General features: G+C 37.8%; 1 long non-coding RNA gene across 1 annotated transcript in view; it reads left to right on the top strand.

Annotated features, from left to right (window-relative positions):
• LOC148126851 (uncharacterized) overlaps window positions 1-23329 on the top strand; it is a 43194-nt gene extending 19865 nt beyond the window's left edge. Inside the window, exons 2-3 of the long non-coding RNA XR_015741642.1 lie at window positions 21379-21515; window positions 21837-23329. This is a non-coding gene — a long non-coding RNA (uncharacterized LOC148126851). The remainder of the gene's footprint in view (window positions 1-21378; window positions 21516-21836) is intronic.
• The last annotated feature ends 482 nt before the right edge of the window (window positions 23330-23811 follow it).

The following is a 23811-nucleotide window of genomic DNA, read 5'->3' as shown; positions in this document are numbered from 1 at the left end:
TGACATCACTCAGGCGAGGGGCACCTGTGGTGGCCCAAGTGCTCTGCCAGCAAAAACGGGTTCCCAATCTCTGTTTTCAGCTGGGACAACCTCCTGCAATCCTCTGCCAGCGAAAATGCAACCCTCCTGAGCTCCGTTTTTGCTGAAGCACTGCAGAAGCACTGCAGGCTGGTCCTTCACTGTTTCCAGGACATCTGTGCAGGCCAGATCTAAGCACCCCATGGGACAGATCCGGCCTTTGGGTTTTGAGTTTGACACCCCTGTTGTAGAGGAAGAAAGTGTTACAAACCCAGAAAGATAAGCCCTTTTTCAGATTGTGATACATAAAATGTTGAGTGCTTTATATATATACAGTATAAAGTTCCTATGGCAACAGAGATTTCCTTCTGGAGGCTTAGACAAGTTTGATCATAGTATTAATATCACGGGGGCGGGGAGGGGGATACAAGGCATTTGCTTTGTCTGCAGAAAGTCATAGATTCATTTCCTGAATTCCCAAATTCTAATAAACAGATGCTTTAAAAACCCATGCCTAAAGTCTTAATGAAAAGCTGCTAGATAGAATAGATACCATTGAAATAAAATTACAATCTAGACAAGGATAAGATAACTTAGAACACTCAAGAGAAACACTAAGTCATGGTCAGTTTGACTTGCACATCTTGCAACCTAAAGTTTTCTATATTCAGTAAGAAGCTCCCAACAGTTTTAGGATGTTTAGGCTTTTACCACATGGAAAACGGAGTGAGTACTTTGTGCATTCTCCTCCAACATTTTGATAAGCTCAACATGCTGAGGGTTGATCCTTTTTCCATACTCCAAGAGTTTCTGTTTCCAATTTTTCAAAGGGAATATATTCATAAAAACTGGCTCATTCCTTGGTGGGAGAAGGGAAGAATATTTAATATCAATAATGTAGGACTCACTGGTGCATCCACATTTTGAATAGTGTTGATAATACAAAAGGCACATAATGCAAAAACAGAAAAAAAATCAAATGCTGATATAGAGAATAGTTTCAAAGTGTAGAAAAGTAATAGAATAAAAGGTGAGTTGAGATAGAATCAGTCTAATTTTATATACTATGTATTTATATTTCACGCTTCTGGATCACTTATCTCCCTCATCTATCCAAGTTAGCTTTTTGGGAGTACAAGATTATATTCCATCAAGAGGAGACATCTACTTTTTACAAGTCCCTTTCCTGATGCAGCTTATTACAGTACTTAAACAGCTAATTCTGAGATTTAGAAGACTGGGATACATCAATCAATCTTTATTGTCAGAATACAACATGTGTACAATGAGATTGGGTGAGCCATGCACACACACCCCAGCACAACTCACAGTGAAGATAGAAGTCCCTAACCCAGTGAATCCTACTAACAAACACACAATCTTATTGCACCATGTGACCTTGTTGCACAATGCGCCGGCCTCACAAGTCTATCATACTATGTTGACATGAAGTTATTTTTCAAGAGTCTGACAGCCCATGGGTAGAAACTGTTCTTCAGCCTGTTGGTGTGGCTGGCTATGCTTCTATATCTCCTACCCGATGGTAGGAGAGTGAAGAAGTACTAACCAGGTGTTAGTCGTCCCTGATAATTTTCCTCGCTCTTCTAAGGCAGTGAGTCCTAGCGATGTCATCTAGTGGTATCAGGGAACTGCCCACAATGTTTTGTGCTGTGCTCACCACCCTCTGTAATATCTTTCTATCTGTGGCTGTCAAGCCAGCATACCACACTGTAATGCAACATCAAGGGCTGCAGTAAATAGAAAGCAAATCCATTGTTTTCCCTTGCTTATGGTAGGGGTGTTATTTCGTTGGGTCACATAGTTAGCCAGGTGTTTAGACTGAATTTGACATTTTCATCCACCTATCAAGGATGAGATGGGAAAATATTGTTCTTTGATGGTGTGAGAGGTGTTGTCTCAGGATGTAAACTGTTCCAATAAACTGCTTGTCTCAATGGACTGATGGTGAATTTGTCAATGATGGGGATGGTGCTCAGGTGCTACTCTGGATTTCTATCGGTACTATCTTTGCTTTCTTTTGCCATAGTCATTATACTTCTTTTTTCAGGTCTTTATATTTTCTCCATTTTTTCCTCTTATCTCCAAGTACTGAAATATTCAATATCCAGATTTTTTATTATTTCTTATAAACAGTTGATAGGTCTGGGATGTTGTGCATCAGGTGCTTGTTTCTTTGAATTCTAAAGTACCAGAGCACTTTGGCTTTTTCATTTTCTATTACTTTGCCTATTAGGTAGTCCCAGCAGTTCTTGATTGCAAGAAAATGGTATTTCTTGCAGATCTTCCAGTGTACCATTATTGCTACTTTGTCATGTTGTTTGTAGTCAGTTTGTTAGCTTCCTGCAACAGCTATCTAGGTGGTCCATTGTTTCTTCAGCTGCTTTGTAGAGTCTGCATTTATTTGATGATGATGATGACTAATCTGCAGTTTGATTTACAGTCTAAGACTGATGAAGCTTAATAACCCTAGAGGAAATCAATCCTGGCTGCTCTTTAGAAGGCCAGATCAGAAAACGAAACTTTGGCCACCTCATGAGAAGGAAGGACTCACCGGAGAAGAGCCCAATGCTGGGAAAGTTTAAGGGCAATAGAAAAGGAGGTGACAGAGAATGAGGTGGCTGGATGGAGTCGCTGAAGCAGTAGGTGTGAAATGGACTCCAGAAGATGGTAGAGGACAGGAAGGCCTGGAAGAACATTGTCCATGGGGTCGCGATGGGTCGGACATGACTTTACAACTAACAAGAACAAACCAAGGACCTAAGGATATAGGCAGTTCTAAGAAGTATTTTTTGTACAATCTATTGGTCCAATAAATTTAAATTTTCCAATCATTGAGGGTATCCTTTAGGTATTGCTCTAAGGGCTGCAGTCATGATTTGTATAACAATGGATTTCATTTTCCATAAATGTTCAGTTTTGATCTTCAAGTCCCTGTATTTTGAATTTTTTCCACTAATTTGTAATTGTTATTTAGTAAATATTTTTTACTATCTGAATCTGGCACAAATATAATGAAAGAACAGGCTTGTAGATTAGAAATCCAAAAAGGTACTATTGGCTGTCTCACATTGTCTGGGTTCAAATGAGCACCAAGATAGTTTTATTAAGCAAGCAATTTTCAGTTAAGCTTTACATGGATTTATTTGCTTTTGTACTTCAGATTTTCAAACTGCTTCCGTGCTTTACTATTTTGCTATCTGCACTTTTATTGTACTTTTAAGTGATCTTGCTATAGTGAGGTCACTTTGAGGTTGTATCACATATTATCCAAGAAACAATGGGATAGAAATGATTATTTATTAAGCAAGCAATTTTCAGTTAAGCTTTACATGGATTTATTTGCTTTTGTACTTCAGATTTTCAAACTGCTTCCGTGTTTTACTATTTTGCTATCCGCACATTTATTGTACTTTTAAGTGATCTTGCTATAGTGAGGTCACTTTGAGGTTGTATCACATATTATCGAAGAAACAATGCTATAGAAACTATATAAAATGGGAAACACAAAAAGCAGACCTAGAACAGAATAGCCACTTGGCAAAACTCATTACTTTTAAGCTATTTTTAGTGGGATAAAGGGTTTTTTTAAAAGCCCATGAGGGAATTTAAGGAACAATGATATATGAAACAAAAGGAGCACATATTTTACCTTATCTTGAGAATGAAATGGAGGGGCAATATATTTTACGATCAATAAACTCGAGAGAATGATGCTGGTTTAGCCTCCTGCAAGGCAGGCCAGGCAATAAGATCAGAAGCATGGCCACAAGTCCAATAAACAAACAAACAAAGACATTGGGAAAGCTGCACAAAGTAAACAGGAGTGAGTATCATTATTGTATGCAAATGCAACTTACATTACTGGGACTTACAAATACTGGGACTTACATTTAAGGTGGTCCAATAGTGTTGGTTTTTTTCGGTATCAACTAGTTTGATGAATGGCACAAAATGATTTAGGATGGTGAGTAGATCAAAGCGGCCATCTTTGTCAGTATCTACTTAGTCACCTTCCACATAGAGCATAACTGTTGATGGTGCCTCAGATAATTTTTTAACCTTGGGCAATCAAGCTGATTATTTTTTTGTTTGGGTTTAGCTAGCACATTTAAATAGTGATGGCACTTAGACTTATATACCACTTCGTAGTGCTTTACATCCCTCTCAGCGGTTTACAGAACCAGTATATTGCCCCTCAACAATCTGCGTCCTCATTTTACCGATGTTGAAAGGATAGAAGGCTGAGTGAGCCTTCCATCCTTCTCACTGAGTCAGTGAGAATCAAAGTTCTGGAAATTGGCAGAATTAGCCTGCAGTACTGCATTCTAACCACTGTGCCACCACAGCTCAGTGGCTAGCAGTCAATTCCCCTATTTCTCCATGTGCATTGAGGACAAGAGGATTTTTATTTTGTTGGTGGGCAACTGCCACACTCCCCAGACTTTTCAGTAATCACAAAAAGCTAAAAAGGGTCAAATTTCATTGCTATCTAGAAGGAAGACCCATTATGATTGTCGGCTGGATTGGAAAGTATAAAAAAGAAGTCAACAGAAGGCTCAGACTTAAGATCCATCTAGTTCAGTGTTTCTCAAACTTGGCAACTGTGAGATATGTGGACTTCAGTTCCCAAAATTCTCCAGCCAGCATGATACCTGGGAAATTCTCGGAGTGGAAGCCCACATATCCTAGTGATGATAAGGTTGAGGTCTCTTCTGACATTCTTGTGGTCTGATGTCATGTATGCAGTGATGTGAAAATGTAATTATAAATAAAACTACTGAGAGAGGATTTAAGACTGGAAGACAATTTATCTCAAAATATTGAGAATTCATGAACATTCCTATGGAAAAAGAAGCAAGCTCAAGGGCACAAAACAGAGGTGGTATTCAGCAGGTTCTGACCAGTTCTGGAGAACCGGTAGCGGAAATTTTGAGTAGTTTGGAGAACCGGCAAATCCCATCTCTGACTGGAGATTTTACAGTATCCTTCCCTTGCCACAACCACCAAGCCACATCCACAGAACCGGTAGTAAAAAAATTTGAATCCCACCACTGGCACAAAAGTGACAGAAATTTGTTGGCTCATTTCCTGCTAGCCCAGGGTCAGGGCTAAAAAACAAACTGAAGACTGGCATTATGAGATAATAAAGCATAAAAAGCTTTGCCTGCAATTTCAGATGAATGAAAGTGCAAGCATACGAACACAGAACAAAACTAAAAGAAACAGTTCTTATTGTTGGACAGTGGGGTTTTTTTGTTCATTCTTGTCAAAAGAATCTTTAAAAAAATGAAATGAAAGCTAAATGAGAGTCCAAGCAATCTACTTTGATGAGGTACTTTCCTATTGGGTGCACTTTTCCCTCTTTTACATGACTTTGACACATATGCTTTTGCACAAAGACATTCCCTGTGCATGTGAAAAGCTCACAGTTGCTACATTGGGGGTTCACACTGTTCCATCACGTGAGCACTAGTTTGCAGTACAGTTTCAGCTGAAGCACCACTTTTTTTGAACAACTGACCAAAGACCATTTTGAAAAGTTGCATGGCCTAATAAATATACTGTCAGAGTGCACACAGTGTGAGTAGGTGAGACAACCCAGGAGCAAATACAGCACACAGGTTTGTATTTACATATAGTGATGTTATCCATACAAAAGCATATATACATACAAGTGCTTTGATACAGGCCTTGAATAAACAGCAATCAGCAATCAGCTACACCACTGAAGCACATATGGAGAGAGAAGAACAGATTCCTCACAGGGTCTCACTTATATTATAGCCTCTTAAAGTGGTAGCAGACAAATAAACCTGTTGACTTGCTACCATCATTACAATATTACAGCAGCTGGTCAGCTATTAAATCATTATCCTGACATATAATGAAAATTCCTACATGAACCAAACTGAAAAATCCATTTGCCAGAGAATTGGTTGCTGGGTTAGTTTCAAAGAGCCATCAGTGAAGCCATCATGTGAAGCCTCAAAAAAAACTGTCACTCTCCCACTTTCTTTAACAACCTGTAAGCAGGCAATTGCCAGAACTGAAGCCCCTTGAAAGGGGCCATTCCTTGTGTTGTTGTATTAGCTTTTCATTTATTTTTAGAGTGCAGTGTCACGGTTCATTTGTCTTCTCTTCCCATCCCTTTTTTCATTGTATAAACTTGTATGTCCATGCTGAATAGAGCTATTCATATTTAAGAATGACCTCTTTAACCCATCTAAGGCCAGGGAATGAATTTGGACACAAATTAAAGAAATAAATGAATTCAAATCATATGAAAATTAATCCTGCTTAAGCATTCATCTGTCTTTTTGTTCAATTCCTCTTTTTGACTATGATAACAAAGCCAAGCCTTTGGTTGAGTTGGCTGTTTATGAAAACTTGCAATGCCTAGTGGCAGTCATAAACAAGGACCAGATGGTTTATATAGAAAATAATATTAAGGTTGAACTGTGGGTTCCTTGATACTCTCTGACCCTGGTTCGTCACTTGCACCTGTTTATAAAAAGTAGCTTACCTGCCAGCATGGGTGTGTGTGTGTGTGGTTTTCTCTGTGTGTCTTTTGATGAGTGATTGATTTCATTGATGGCTGATTGAGAAACCAGCTGATCGATAGCTGCTTTATAAATCAAAAGACCCAGTAGCCCAAGAAGAAAAAAACAGAGCAATCTATAACATACAGTGTAAGGACTGTGACAGCTATAATCTAAGATAGGCAGGCAGAAGGCTAGCCCAGCCCAGCAAATCCATGACCATCGACTTGCCAGTCTGAAGACACAATGAAAACTCTTTATTCTCACAACACATGGACAGACCCCACCATACTGTAGTTTCAACTGGGAAACTGAGCATCCTTGACAATGTTAAATACCCAAATTCCTGAAAGCTTGTCATTCAGACAAATCAATTCCCCATTATAAAATGAAAACAAAAATATCATGACAAGGATGTTACCCATTCAGTCAAGTCCAACTCTTGGTGATTCTATGGGCCAGGCTGCTCCACATCTTTCAATCTTGCACTATTTCTTTGAGTTTTTCTATGCTTTGCCTGGTGTCAACTTTGATAGTGTTCATCCACCATGTTATTTGAAAGTATGGCTTCCTTTACCACTAACTCTTCCAACACAATTGCTTTTTCCAATGAATTCTCCCAACAGTCATGGCCAAAGTAAGTAAGGCGCAGTTTCATGGTTTTGAAACATTTTATCCTCATCCTCAAATTCCCTCAATAAAATCCCTAACTTCCAATTAACATAAAATCAAAATGAAAAACAAAATTTACAAAAAAAGCCCACAGTAGCACTGGGACCAAACATCCCTTTGAAAAGATAAACTGGGCGAGGCTGAGTTATTTCAGAGGATCTGCTGTTTCATAAGGGAGGGCCATTACTCAGATGAAGGTATTCCATCATTTGGGGAAGAATCTCTTGCTAAAATGTCTGAGTACAACTATAAGGTTAATACGGATAATGAAAAGAAGATTTTTCTAACTATCTGATTAAGAGGATCTGCCAGAGCTCAAATGATTTCTTCCTGGCTCTTCTGTTTGCTGAACTGTACCTTTTAATACGAGAAAAGCATCCGAACTTGGATTTGCATGGTTATTGCCATCAACGTGATGGATTTTTGACCCACTTTCTCATGCAGGCACTTTGGACAGAAGGGAAAATTATTAAATACACAAGGATAATCATATTAACTATATTTAATTAATTTCATTTCATTTTAATGAAACTTGAATTACTGCCATGACCCCATCTATTTCTTTGTCCTAGCCTTGCTCACTTCTTGGCATGCAGCCTCTGGTACGTTATTCAAAAGCCAAATGCAGCCTTTAGCTTGGGCGGGGGTGGAGTAACCCTTAGGATTTACTTATATTAAACTAATTCATTGGCTCACTCCACCTGTATCTTAATAGCAATTTCTTATATAACAGAAATGAATGAACTGCCACATTAAACAAGGGAGCTCAATGCAGTCACTGTTTTGGCTTTATTGCTTGGCATAGAAGTTACCCACTGCTTATAGACCCATTTAAATCACAAGAGACATAATTTGGTTAATCCATTAAAAAAAAAAACAATTTGGAGACAACCACTCTAAAAAAATTATCTGTGAGATACCTACTGTACAGTTATAACTTTCAGAGCACCACTAAAGCCTATCGTAATATTTGCAAATATTTAAATAAGATTCAAAGTTATTTTGATCTTAGTTACACAAAATACCAATGAAATAACTCACCATTCGGCTGACTTGGTATGAATCATTTCTGTATAAGTCCTAATCTACATATAGATATGAATACATTTGTGAATACAAAGTTCTTACATTTTCAGGCCCCTCAATATAATAGCAAAATTGCCATGCATAAACACTTTACTTCCTCACCTTGACTGTACTTGATGAATAAAGCTTAGGTTGATTTAAAAAGGGGACACATGTTTGATGATGAGGTCATGAATGTTCACATTTGAATTATTCAGTAAGGATCTCCATACTCTATAGCTCCATCTGCTAAGCTCATTAAGCTCAGAGGAATGTTAATCAAAAGTTCAGTGGACAAACTGGGATGATCTTGAGAGACAGATCATGTCCCCTGAACTTTCTGATGTCATTGCAGGTGTTACCTAAAAGCCAGTGAGTGAACCCAAAGAAGTGCAAATTGTTAAATGCAGAAGCAAAACATGCTGCTTATAGGAAACAATGAGATAGCTGTCATTACAAAGCTTTGTACATGTTCATTCTGTAACTAACAAAGTTAATATTTCAGCCCTGCAGAGAACATATTTTGAAAGATGTCATTGTGGAGGAGTAATTGTCTGGAGGGAAAACTACCAAGAAGTATAAGCCCACTCATAGATTCTGAGAACATATAATTTCTAACAAGAAGGGATGTTTCACTCAGCTTGTTAGTTGTGGTGAAGTGTTCTTCTCTGCTTTATAAAACAAAACTGGGAAGCATGCTGAGCACGACTCCTGGATTTCGGTCAAACCATTTTTACCTGCTGGGGAAACAGGAAGCATCTTCTCTGTAACGAAGTAAAGTGAGTGTGTGTTTGTGTGTGTTGCCTCTTAGAGAAAAGCTTAGAAGAAGCTTTGTGGAAATAACTTATTTCATTTGACTGAAACTGATAATTTAGACCAGGGATGCCTAACCTTGGCAACTTTAATACCTGTGGACTTCAATTCCCAGAATCCCCCATCCAGCATGGCTTGATGGGGAATTCTGTATGTTGAAGTCCACAAGTCGTAAAGTTGCTAAAGTTGGACATTCTCATTTAAAACTTAATTTTAACTGTCGTATATCTCATACGAACAAAGGACGCGAGTCGGTGACTTGGTTCAGCTCATTTATTAGGGTAAAACACAAGTGGGGAGAGTGGGGAAGAAGCGCGGCTTAAAAACACTTTCTGCTGAGTGCTGCGGCCAATCGGGTCGTTTTGAATCGCCCGCGATCGGCTCAGCCAATCGCGGTCGATTCCGAACGACCAATCAGTGCCGCGCACTCAGCCAATCCGGTGGCCGTGCGCTTTAGCCAATCCGGGCTGCCGGATTTCGAGTATTCAAATGTCTGTACAGAACATTAACAGTGGTAGAATTCATTTTTCTGATAAGTTATGGGGGAAAAAACAGTTGCAATTGAAATTACAATTTGAAACCATGAAGGGAATGATCCTTTAAATGAGCTTTTATTGAGGATGTGGTCATGTCCTTGCATTTTTATATCTTCTTTTAATTTATAAAATTGTCAGAAAAGTAAAGATCTGTTAGAAGCATGCTAGCTTTAAATTAAGAGACACAGGAATCTGCTCTGTACAAAGTCAGACCATCCAAAAAACAAGAATCTCAGGTGTTATTCTATTAAGGTGAGAACCAACCTGGAAATAAGGAGAAATTTCCTGACAGAACATTTAATCAGTGGAATGCCTTGCTTTCAGAAATTGTGGGTGCTCCACCACTGGGAATATTTAAGAAGAGATTGAACAGCCATTTGTCTGAAATGGTATAGGGTTTCCTGCTTGGCAGAAATGACCAGACTCATATTACCCACTTTGGAAACATTATGCAAAGATAGAGCACTGTAGAGATCTACAGGGTTTGAAAAGTTGGAAGGAACAACACCAGCAACATGGTGGATTGACAACCAGCGATGATGGGTACAGCATGGGAAGGTCTGAAAGATCAAGTTGGGAGCAGATCCTCCAAGGGTTGTTGCCAAGTTGATGGCACATAATCAATCAGTCAATCAACCAACCAAGACAGAATAGAGAAAGACAGTTACTTCCTGTGATATGAAGTCTACAGTATGCTACTATTAATATACCCCAAAAAGCAATTGCTTTTTTAGCAGTAGATCACACAGCTGGTCCATAACTTTTCAATCTCATGCAGAAGTTTGAACATTTGGAGCTATTTTCCTGAATAGCAAAAAATTACTCTGTTGTTGTCAGGCAAACTCCAAAGTACTTTTGGAAAATAATTTTCAAGCTCTAATAAGAATAATTCACAAAGGGATCTGTCGTCCATTAATTTACCCACCCCGCTTTTAAAATTATCCATATTAGTGACTATCAACACCTCTTTGGGAATGAATTCCATAGATTAAATATGCAAGAAATCAAGAACTGTTTCTTTTCCTTTAAAAGATAACTCATTTCAATCAGCTTAAGATATTCTATTTAAATCATTTATACAGGACGGACTGAATTTTCCAGCCCCCCTCACAAGTGTAGAATATGGGAGTTTAGATGAATATTTCAAATGTAGTGATATGCTGGGTGTAATTGGTTTAGAGATGAAATGCGTGCAAGATATACAGGTAATTTAAATCTCAAGTGCAATTTTCTATTTTAGAAAATAAAATAATAGGCATATTGTGTAGAGCTTATTTCCATTTGCAATTTTCACCCAGCAAGTAAGATGGAGATTTAAATTAAAGTGGAGAATAACAGGAAAGCCTACAAGGAAAAAAAAAACATAATTAAAATGCGAGATATATTTTACTGCTCCTGTCTCCATATTATTTTTTACATGCAAAATACTGGCTTCTTTAATAGCTCCTAATAGTTCTAACAGCTGTTTCAATACTGTATGCCCCCCCCCAAAAAAAAACACAAAATGCAACAACTAAAAGCTAGGTCAAAAAGTGAGAGTGCCTTTGCTCTGGGGCTAAGTTTTATGTTACTCTTTGTACCCTGGAATTGATTCAACAGTCAAAGATTTCTCACCAAGTATGAAAGTTCTGCAAGAATGATGTTTTGGTGCTCTTCCAATAACAAGGCTTAGGAAAGAATTAGGCTTTAGCTCTTTATACTTAATCATGACTCAAAGATGAGTTCACAGATTTTCTGTTTCCTGGTAGCTCTGGTGATAACCCTTGATTACAAGCTTATTGCCAAACCCCTGATTGCAACCCCTTAAAAGATTTCTCTAATGAATGAATGGCACCAAAACCTAGTTAAGGCAAAAATACCAACAACCCAAACCTTGCAAGATTCACGTTATGCCTGATCTGAAAATACTGTCCGTATCGATGCCAATCCAATTCATAATGTTGGTTCTAATCCTTGCAAGTTTTAATGCCTCACCACTGGAGGCATTGCGTGCTCTGGCATGAACTATCCAAAGCTGATAGTTCCAGATCTTGCCAATTTCCAAAACCTCTTTTTCATGTGTTGCTCCTGAACTGTGCAACATGTATCTTTCTCTTTAGGAAAAAGTTCCATTTTTTTTCCTATGCAACAAGGCTTTTTGAATTGATTAGTAATAAATACTGGTTTTTGCTTTTGTATTTCTTACCTGAGTTTGAAAGCACAAACACAGATATACTGTACTATTTAATTATCTTGAGTATCCTAGGACTGAAAAGATGGGACAATTGAAAAAAAATATAGTAATAAAAAAGGGAATAATCCTAGCATTAAGAACTTGCACTGGACTTCTTGGTCATGTGGCATGAAAGATATAGAAGAAGTAAGAGTAATGATGTAGAATTCAAAATAGTATAAAGGTTAGATGAGATCAACATCATTGTATGTGTAAATGAATTAATGAAACCCTAAAGGAGGGTTCTTTTAAGCAAAATTTGTTCAAGAACTTTTTTGAAAAATAACAGATAACAGATAACCAGAGTTGGAAGGGACCTCGTAGGTCATCTAGTCCAACCCCCCACCCAAGTGGGAGACCCTACACCATTTCTGACAAATGGCAGTCCAATCTCTTCTTGAAAGTCTCAAGTGATGGCACTCCCACAATTTCTGAGGGCAAGCTGTTCCATTGGTTGATTGTTCTCACTGTTGGAAAGGTTCTCCTTATTTCCAGGTTAAATCTTTTCTTGTTCAGTTTCCATCCATTATTCCTTGTCTGGCCTACAGGAGCTTTAGAAAATAGCTTGACCCATTCCTCTCTGTGGCCAAGCATAATTTATCATACTTAGGACACATTAGCTCTCTAGAAAAGACTGCAATGCTATGAAATGGGGAAGCAAAAAGAAGAGAATGACCCACAGTAGGATGGATGAATTCAGTTGCAGTGGTGATGGGTGCATTGGAGGGCCAGATCTGGACGGGCTGTCAATAAAAAATTCTATATGGTCATAGATAAAGAATTGACTCTGATTTGATGACACATAATCAATAATCATAACCAGTGGACAATTAAGATAAGAAAAAAAACCCAATTGAAATGAATATAATATTTACATTTGACAAGAATTATAGAAAGAGAACATAACATTCTGATTTAAAGTTATCTTGTATTGATTTTTTAAAAATTGTTTTCTGGATTGTTAAAATTAAATCATTGCTGCATTGATTCAGGCATGATACAATTCAGTTGATAAGAATTTGGTTGGGGATATTTTCCTGATGCAGCCTGATATAAAGCCAACCTCAGGGGGACTGAAATCCACCTTTTTTCCAATTTTGAAAATATTTCTCATGTTAAGGTTTCCAAATCTGTGTAAAATACAGCTGTCCATGTTAAACCACAGGGCTGAAAACAAAAGGGAAATGTATCACTGTATATTCAGAAAACAATCCATAGTCTGTGAATACAGGTAGTGAATACAGGTAGTCCTTGACTTACAACAGTTCATTTGGTGATCATTCAAGTTAGAACGGCACTGAAAAAAGAGACTTATGACCATTTTTCACATGACTATTGAAAGTTGATCGAAGTTCAGATAGCTGTGTCCCAAGGTCATGGGATCCCCTTTTGTGATCCTCTGATCAATAAGGTCAATGGGGAATCCAGATTCACTTGACAACCATGTGACTAATTTAACAAATGCAATGATTCACTTTACAAATGCAAAAAAACCTGCTAAAATGGAACAAACTCAGTTAACCAATGTTTCCCTTAGCAACATAAATTTTGGGCTCAATTGTGGTTGTAACTCAAGGACTACCTGTATGTTATCCTCTGACAGGCCGGACCTCAGTCATGAATTATGTCAAAAGTTGTGTGCTGAAAGTTTCAGACTTGTACACCACTGTATCTTGCTCCCAAGTAAAAAGAAAGGGCGTGTGGTTTTTCTCCAACTATCAAGAGAAATGGTGGCTTAGAAAGAAAATCTATTCAGGCTCATATTCTGCAAACATAATGCAAACTTAGTCCATTCCAAGAATATTGTCAAGGTAGAACATGTCTATTTTTTCAGGTTCCTAATCCACAAGAACAAATGCTGTCAGTGTCACTGTTAGAGCATTATCTGAACAGAAAAAAAAAGTGTTTTTATATTGTGGGCTTATTCAGCAGTTATGCAATTTTAGGTACAATTCAGTGCCTGGATCTGAATCTCAACGCTTCAACATAAAAAGTTATGCAGTAATGTACAAAAACAACTCCTAGTTTTAAGTAGAGTCTGTTTCATGTTAAGCTAGTAGAATTCAGCACATATAGTAACATGTATTAACATGTATTCTGAAAGCCATTTTCCTGCCCTATGGCAGTATTGGTTGGGAATTACGGGCATTAAGTCCACACATCTTAAAGTTTAAATTTAGAGTTTGAAAAACATGTCGTATAAACCATATATCCAGGGGTGGGATCCGACAGGGTTAACTACCGGTTCGGTGATTTACGAGGTTTGTGATTTACGATGTGCTTCCCTGCATGCTGCGGGCGCGTGCCTGTAAATCATCATCAGTCTGGTGCATGGACAGCTGAGCAGCGCTGCGTGCCAAGAAGCAGCCTTTGGAAAAGTACTTCTTCCTGCTTTTTTAACTGCAGCTGTGCCTTATACAGCAGCTGAAGTTGAAAACACAAGAAATAAAGGTCAGGTAAGAGCCCGGGCAGGCGGGTGGGCAAAAACATCAGCAGACATAGAACCAGTTCTATGTCTGCTGCTCTTCAGAGCTACCAGTTCTACAGAGGTGGACAGAACCGGTAGAAAGCCACCCCTGCATACATCCCACCAGTAGCAATACCATAAATGAAACAATATGAAGGGCTGTTTAAGTTTTAAAATACTTGCCAAATTCTCAAAATCTATCAAGAAGCTGTTGTGATGCGGCTATCACTAAAAGTTATTAGAGAATGCTAGAGAGTCAATATTTTCCAGAAAGAATACAATTGCCAGTGACCCAGCTTTGAAGCTTAAATGCACACTGAATGAATTCTTTGATTAACAGGAACTTGGAACGCTTCAGAAAGTCCTTCAATGGAGAAACTGTGTGTTGCTAATCATGAATCTTCCATTTCAATAACAAAGGATTCAACTTAAGAGGATCTGGAAAAAATATTGTTTTTCTTAATAGATCCACAGTAACTTATCCTAGGATGGGTCTTGTACACCGGATAGTGGTCCAGTCTGTAGCCTTTCCGGTTATAAAGATTAGATAGTGATGGAAAAGGCTTTCACCTTGGCAAGTGCCTGCAAACACTTGTGACAGTTGATTGCAGTGGACTGTAGTGGAACATAAAAGAAATCAACATGAGCTATTTTGTACAATCCACAAATGGGCTCTGGAGCAGCTGAATGGCGTCATCACAGCTGCCAATCATTTTCTGTACAAAACAAAGGGAAGGGAATTACTTATAAAAGATGGTCCACAAAAGCTGATAGAGTTCAAAAACTTGCAGATACATATAGCTTAGGAAAATATTGGGATTACTAATCTTTCTTTATGTACATCAAAGAAATTCATTTTTTAAAAAAAAACTATGGTTGAAATACACATTCATAAAACAATATACCTTAGGGGAAGTTGCACACAAAAGTTTTGCATATTAAGGAAAGATTCGAATGATAAATGCAGCTGATTTTCCAGGATATTTTTTAAAATACATAAATAATATTGATGGTATGGATTAATTCTTGCAAAAAAGTGTAGATATCAAATGAGATCATAAAACTTGATTTATTTTCATTTTTTTCTTTGTCCTTTCTCACAAAATTCTTCAAAATATTAAGAAGCCTCTTTTATAAGTCCAATATAGGAAAATTATCCAGGTCATTCTCTTGATTTATCACTTATATATTCCTTTTAATTATTAAGACATCAGTCAGTTTTTATGTGCAGTGTAAATCTATGTCTATGTTACTTTTATAGCATATCATTTTTAAATCCACTTTCAAATCAGTCTCAATTTTATCAGGTAGAATTTGTTTCATTTCTATAATATATTTTAGACATATTCTGCCTACAGAAGCAGATACTTTTACAATTAACTTCTGGGTACATTGTTCAAATTTTTCCTTCAATATGTCCAATGTTAAAATATTTTGCTTCATTCTGTGATTGAAAGTTCTTCTCCTTTAATTATATTTTTTAGTTCCTACTGGTTCCCTATAGTGCCTATTTTTTAATAGAGAGAACTTAAAAGATAGTCTTAGTATGTTTTTTTTAATCAAAACTAAAGCATTTTTTCATTGAAGGGATTCTTTATAATTAATTCCAAAATATTACTTCAAAATTATCTGAATCCTTAGACAAAAGATTTAATCAACCCTTTGTTTTTTATTATTTTTAAAAAAGTTTTTAAACTTGCAATTAAGACTTCTTTCACTAAAGATCGAAGGCAAGAAATTCATCCAGTGCTGTACAACTTGTCAATCCAAAGTTTCCTATTAACTGAAGAGCTGTTAACAAGAAATATTTCCAAAAGTGATTTAAAAAGGAAGTATGTAAATGTAGCATCCTTTCAAAGGCACTGACCATGGTTCGAGCAAGTTGGCTATTCCCTAGTCTCCCAGAGCTCTAAACCCACTGGAAACGATTGCATTGGTGTACTTGTGGGGAATCTCAAGATCTCTCCTTGTCTGGAGAGGAATTACAAAGAGCTGGTCTACTCAATGGCTTTTCACTCCATCTCAGTCATTGGCTCCAATTTTTAACGGAGCCATCTTCAATCTTCCATTTGTTCCCTGGAAGTCCCTGGAAGTCCCAGGGAACTGATGGGATTTTTAAAAATAAAATGTTATAATTCTAATCTAGAAAAAATGTTAATCATAAATAGTTCTTAAGGGCTATGAATTATTTCAGTTTGTGCCGCCTGAGTAGCAGCTTTTGTCTTCTTCATTATGCAAATCCTGAATCCTTTATTATGTCCCTGAAAGGTAGTTAAGTCCACCAGGCCCTGAAATCAGTAAACTTTCTTCACACCAGAAATTACTGAGGTTTTACGATTATTTATTTTGGCAGACACTGAAAAACGCAATTATTATATTTCAATCAAGGTTCCTAGGCAGAAGTATTTTAGTACTGAAATTTTATAATTAACAATTATAAGAAAATCACACAGTGAAACCATACAGATTTAGAAGTGAAATAGAAAATAAAGAATAAATCTTTAAATCATAGCTTGTTTGCTTGTCAGCTACAAATCAGCCTTTCAGGACTGCCTTAGCACTATTATGATTGCAAGCTAGTGAGCCATGACTTATGTTCAATATCAGCCCAAATCTCTGCCAGATCCAAGGATTTTCTGTTCAGTCAACTGCATATATAACTTGGGATTTAAAATTTTTGTTTGAAGGGTAAACACATCTACAATTTGGGATGTGTTTGCACTTCACATTTGGGACAGATTTGGGTGTTTAGCAAGAAGTGAGATCCAAGAGGGGTGGAGGGAGGAGAGAGGCAACAGAAGTGAAGGATCTTCAAAAATAAATCTTATTGCAGAGTATAAAATAATGTATTTCCTCTGGTTGGTTGTAACACACACACACACACACACACACACACACACTCATACATACACACACAGAGGGAGAGGGAGAGAGAGAAAGAGGTGCTTAAAAATAATGCATCTGTCATAAAGAAATTGATAAATATACTTCTCTAAATATAGGCAGCATTGTTTATGATGCGAAGATGGATTTTTCTTTGTTCCATCAGGTTGATTGTCACTGCATCAAAATGAATTGGTGTCTGATGCAGAAGGCTCATACTGAGAGAGTCAATATTACTAGCCAATAAATGCAGTATATTGAAATGTTGCTTTTTTTTAACTTGGAAATGTCTCTATCAAAGGCATGCTGGTTTTTTTTTTAATGCTTTGATAGGTTAGATAACATGTTTACCTAAAAGTATGCAGTGTCAGTATTGCTTTTCCAGCTTGCTGACATCTTTCTTTATTAAAAGCGAACAGTGCACACACACAGTGTCCAGTTGTGAAGACAAACAAAACATTGTCTGCATTCAAAACCATCTGGATGACAAACCGCATTTTTTTTCTTCTAGTGTGAGTATAATAAAGCCTTCTTCAGTGTCTTATTTGTGTTTGAAAGAAAAGAGTTCAGATAATACAGAATACATCTATCTAGAGATTTCATTCCAGGAAAAAGCATAAAGCAGAGAGGGATCAGTGAAGAAGTGCATGTTAAAAAGGCTATTAGCCACCTGTCACCCTTCAGGAAAGGTTTATTCTCTGGGTGTTGAGGCAGGACAATCAAGGATTCCATCTTCAGCAGGGTGGCATATATGATTAGTGAGTTTTGGTTATATATTGTTTGATATGTTAGCTTATGAACATAATTTTTGTTGATGGGGTTAGGAAATATAGTTGGGGTATTATTTGATTTATTATGTAATTTGGACAGCTACTACGTACATCTTCAAAATAAAAAAAATGAACAAGCTGGAACCAAACTGGGTTCACTGACTTTACTAACCATGTTTTCTAAACTTGTTTTTAATGAGATAAAATTTGGTGCATTTGTGTAGCATAAATTAAAATCAATCAAGCCATCTTTATTTGTTTACTTTTATTTCTTTGCTTCTCAGTAGTGACAGAGTTTAAATGCATTGTCTGAAACAGCTGTGACTTGGTGTTGGTCTTAATGGACATTTTTTGCTCTTAGCTGGTCAATCCTTTTTCTTTCTTTCTCAGTTATGCTGTAATGTGCCTCTGTATATTGCTTCGGAGCTTAGCTTAGAAAGTAAGTTTAGTAAATAGTTAAGGTCTATAAACAGGAATAAGTTATAACCAGGGGTGGGATTCTGCCAGTTCGGACTGGTTCGAGTGAACCCCTTGCTCTGAAGATCAGCTGTCTCCAAACTGGATCATGTGGGCCCACCCACCTGCCCTGTGCAGTACTGACCTTTATGGTCCAGCTCAGAAGAGCAGATTGCCACTTCTCAGCTGTGTTATTCCCCTGAAGTAACGTAGCAGGTAAGGACTTTGGATTCTCCTTTGGACATGCATGATCATCGAACCAGTGCTTATACTGGCAGCAACCCACACCTGGTAATAACCAAAACAAACTATGCATACCAATGATGGGATTCAATTTTTTTTCCTACTGATTCTGTGGGCATGGTTTGGTGGGCATGGCTTTGTGGGCATGGCAGGGGAAGGATACTGTAAAATCTCAATTCCCACTCCATTCCAGCAGAAGGTTACTGATAACAGATAGCAGACAATCAGAATTGGAAGGGACCTTGTAGGTCATCTAGTCCAACCCCCCACCCAAGCAGGAGACCCTACACCATTTCTGACAAATGGCAGTCCAATCTCTTCTTGAAGGTCTCAAGTGATGGCTCTCCCACAACTTCTGAGGGCAAGCTGTTCCATTGGTTGATTGTTCTCACTGTCAGAAAGTATCTCCTTATTTCCAAGTTAAATCTCTCCTTGTTCAGTTTCCATCCATTATTTCTTGTCTGGCCTACAGACAAGAGGTAATTCCCCATTAGGAGAATGAGTGCGCACAGGGAGACGTAGTGATAGTAATGTTGAATAACATATGACCAGCACACAGATATACTGAATAGTAAAAATGTAGGGTTTTACTTCCAGTAAATGGTTAAGCAAAGTCCAACAAACAGTCCAAGTCATACACGGTTAAACCAGTCAGTTTTCAGTCCAGGGATAATCTAAATAACAAAGTCCAGTATCATAAACAGTTCAGTAAATAGACTCACAGCAATCCAAGAAGAATGATGATCAGCAACAGTCAATAGGAAAAATGCATGAACCAAAAATATCAGAACATCTAGCAACAAGCAACTCACAGCAACAACAGAACAGAACAACTCAGGTTTCTGGCTCCATCTTATGGCCATTTGAGGAACCACACCCAATTACAATTTTAGCATTCCCTTAAAGAAACAGTATTAAATGTCTATCCTGGTTTATATTTTTCCAACCCAACTGTTAGGTGACTATCAATTCCTAACAAGGTGCTTTAAAAAATAGATTGACCCCTTCCTCTCTGCAAAATCCCATTCCCTCTCCACTCCACTAACCTGCTTTCCAGCTCCATTCTCCTGTGTAGGGCAACCAAAGGAAACCCAGCCGATCAGCTGGGACTCAGGAGGCAGAGAAGAAATGGGGGCGGAGCTAGTCAGAGGTGGCATTTCTCTGAACTATTGAAAATTTCCACTGCCGGTTCTCCAGAACTGGTCAGAACCTGCTGAATACCACCTCTGATGCATATCTTTAAAACATCAATCTAAGTCATAGCATCCAGTGGTGTCCATGTAAGAAATACAAAAAGGAAAGATGGCAGTGGTGGCTGTGCAATGAAATTCTGCTCCTTAGTGTAGACATGACCACCATCTTTGCTTTTTATTTGTTACCCCCATGGATTCCACCGCCAAACCAAAAACAAAGACCTGATTGAAGTGTAGGGAAATATGAATTCAGTCCTGTATTGTAACAACATTGAGATTTAAAACATGGCATGGAAATTACTGCAAAGGCACTCGGAAGTATTACAAACAGGATGGCAACTCCTGGCATGTGAAACACACATTCCATATCCCCAAAGAATGGACAGATCCATCTCAAAGCTGATGTGAAAAAACTAAGTTTGAGAATTCTAACTTTTGATATGGTGCTATTGTTTTTCTTTCTTCCTGGACATTGTCTGAAGGATGAAAGTGCTGTTACTGCTGACACAGTAAAACGTTAAAGAATTTTCAGCACAGAGTTTTGTCTCTGGGTCCAAACAAGTGCCTGTCAACTTCAGCCACTTTTAAAGGGGTGGACTTTAATTCCCAGAATTCCTCAGCCACCATGGATCCAGAGATTCTGAAAAATAACACAGTAATTTGCAACAGGCAGTCATTTTCTCAAAATGGAGCAAGTGGGTCCAAATCTTTCTGATTTTGATGAAGAATCTTTTCTGAGATTTGATACTTGAAAAGGCAGCAACATGACTCCCTTGCATTTAGTAGAAAGAACAGTGATTTCTTACCAATCTCTTGTCTCTGCACAAACACCCATTTACTTGGCACAGGATTACTATCACTGCAAATGTCACCTTACTCTCTCCCATGCAGCAAAATTTTGAACACTTAGAAACATTGCCTGAATATTTAGACACTAATTATTTGCAAATGTAGAATGGTCCATTCTCATCTCTTCAGTGAACAGCATATTCTGCTGAAAACCAGAGTGTTATGGCTATTTTTGTTGGCAGCATGCTAAATTATGGGATAATAAAGGCTTAATTTTCCTAATTTCAGTCTGGATCCAAGCAACAGTTCAAATTCATACCCTACTGAATCTTTTCCAAAGCTATTGATTGGTGTTTTTATGCATACAAAATTTAATTAGTCCAATTCTGTTCATTCCTATTGACCAAGCTGACAAGGAAGCATTCTAAGAACAACTCTAAAATGCAGAGCTGTTTTAATCTTGTCTCCTCTTTGTTTTATATACTCTTTCTCGTGACAAAAAGGCTAGAGGAATGTCAAGATTTAGAGGTTTAAAGTACAGAAATGTGTCATTGCATAACATTCCAGCTTTTCGGCTCATAAGGAACAGATAAGAAATTCAAGTGGGCCGTTTGGACCCATAAGGTCCATATAGTCTTTCAACATTTTGCAACTTTTGCCTTTCGGTTTTGATACCTTTTCATTTCATTACCTCTCCACAGACTCACAATGTGAATGAATGGTTTCTAAAGCTCTAATGCTGGGGAAAGCAGAGGGAAAGCAGAGGGAAAGAGAAGAGGATGACCACCAAAGAGTCACAGTGGTTATGAGTACCCTGTACAGAGACATCAAAGAACAGGTAAGGAATAAGAGTGTCATAAAGACCATCTATCTATGTGAACACGAGAAGTTGAAAATGACTTGCTAACATATAATCAATCAATCAATCAATCAAAATGTCTTACAGTCTAATTTTATGCACGTTTACCCAGAGTTAAGCCTTGTTAAGATAAACAGATTTTTTTCTCCTCCAAAGCATGCAACTTTTTTTAAAAAAAATCTGTTCTAATTAAAAAATATGTTAATCTGAGGGAACTGAATGGTGTTGAGATATAATGCCAATTTCTGTGTTTTTTTTAAAAAATAGCAATAACATGTGTTTTTTTTTTTTAAATTATAGTGACAGGCTACAGGAAATGATTCATCATGAACTGATAGCATGATTGCATCTTTTAATTATTAACATTGATTTCAAGATGTCTATGGGTTCCCAGAAAGCCGTTTGTGAGTATACTTTGGATTGAAACGAATGGAGCATCAACAGGTCATTGGGAATAGTAAACAGAACAAGGCAGAGGAGAGAAGGAAAAGCAAATAAAAGAAAAAAGAAAAGTCTGGAAATATAAAAGAATGTATAAGTAACTTTCAAGGAACATAATTACACTGTTAAACTTCAAATATTATTCAGCATTTCTACCTAGATATTTGTAAAGTTGAAGATAAACTGTTAGTGGTATTCAGCAGGTTCTGACCAGTTCTGGAGAACCGGTAACTGAAATTTTGAGTAGTTCGGAAAACCGGCAAATACCACCTCTCTGCCCCCCGAGTCCCAGCTGATCGGCTGGATCTTCTTTTGTTGCCCTGCACAAGAGAACGGAACTGGAAAGCAGGTTAGTGGGGGGGAATGGAGATTTTACAATATCCTTCCCCTGCCATGCCCACCAAGCCACGCCCACCAACCAAGCCACGCCCACCAACCACGCCCACATAAGCGGTAGTGAAAATATTTGAATCCCACCACTGATCTATCTGTTACTAAAAAATAAAGACCAAATTTGGATGTGTGTGTTTATACAAAGAAAGAGAAAGAGGTATATTTTGATGTTTTGGTATATTTTATAGTGTTAAATATTGCTGATTCAAATAAAGTTCAATTTTCTGGTATTTTGCAACAGTATGTCTAATAATTAACAGGGAACAATGGATTCACTTCTTGTGTTTCAATTATGTATAAGACATTAAAATATCCCTACATAAAACCTGCTCCCATGTGCTGGAGAAGATAACATAACTTATGGGCCATCGCCAATGATATAATCTCCATTAACTCTGCTCAAGGCATAGTCCAAGAAAGGCAGCTAGAACTATAGTTTATCTTCTGCTTGAAGGTTGTCCAATCCAGAGGTGGGTATTCAGCAGGATCTGACCAGTTCTGGAGAACCGGTAACGGAAATTTTGAGTAGTTCAGAGAACCTGCTGACTGGAGATTTTACAGTATCCTTCCCCTGCCACGCCCACCAAGTCACGCCCACAGAACCGGTAGTAAAAACATTTGAATCCCACCACTAGTCCAGTCCAAGTTCATTTGAAAGGTAAAAGAAAAGCACCATATGAAGCGGAAAGAGCCTTGAAGTTCCATCTCAGCTCTGGATGGCAGTCTGAGCAATTACACAGATCACCTGGCCATTACTATGAGATAAGCTGTAATTCTACCTCAATGACTATCTCTCTATTACAATCAGCAACTGCTAGTTTATGGCTGCCTGTATGCTCTGATATCCTCATCTGACAATGCATTTGCTTTTCTTTTGTGATGTACAGATGGCCATTTCCGATGCATGCAGCTACTTCTGCCTTTTTTATCTTCCACCTCTCTCTTTGCCTTTCATGTTGCCTTTCCTTTTCACTTGATTGTCACTCCATATGAGCAAAGGTCAGCATGAACATCTTTACCAGTTTCTGACATACAGTTTTCAACTTACAACAGTTCATTTAGTGACCATTCAAAGTTACAGCAGCACTGAAAAAAAGTGATTTATGACCATTTTTCACACTTACGACCTTTGCAGCAAATCCCCATGGTCATTTCATCAAAATGCAGATACTAGGCAACTGACTCATATTTATGACCGGTGCAACACCATGTTTACCTGTTGTAAACTTCTGGCAAGCAAAGTCAGTGAGAAAGCCAGATATACTTAAAAATCTTGTTACTAACTTAACCATTGCGGTGATTCACTCAACAACTTTTCTGGCAAGAAAAGTTCTAAAATGGAGCAAAATTCAAATTTAACAACTGTTTCATTTAACAACAGAAATTTTGAGCTCAATTGTGCTCGTAAGTTGAGGACTACCTTATATCAAATAGCGATTTT

Source organism: Pseudonaja textilis, chromosome 2, assembly GCF_049901715.1.
Source record: "Pseudonaja textilis isolate UNSWEBS1 chromosome 2, rPseTex1.2, whole genome shotgun sequence".
NCBI lineage: Eukaryota > Metazoa > Chordata > Lepidosauria > Squamata > Elapidae > Pseudonaja > Pseudonaja textilis.
This window is presented reverse-complemented; position numbering and strand designations above follow the sequence as displayed.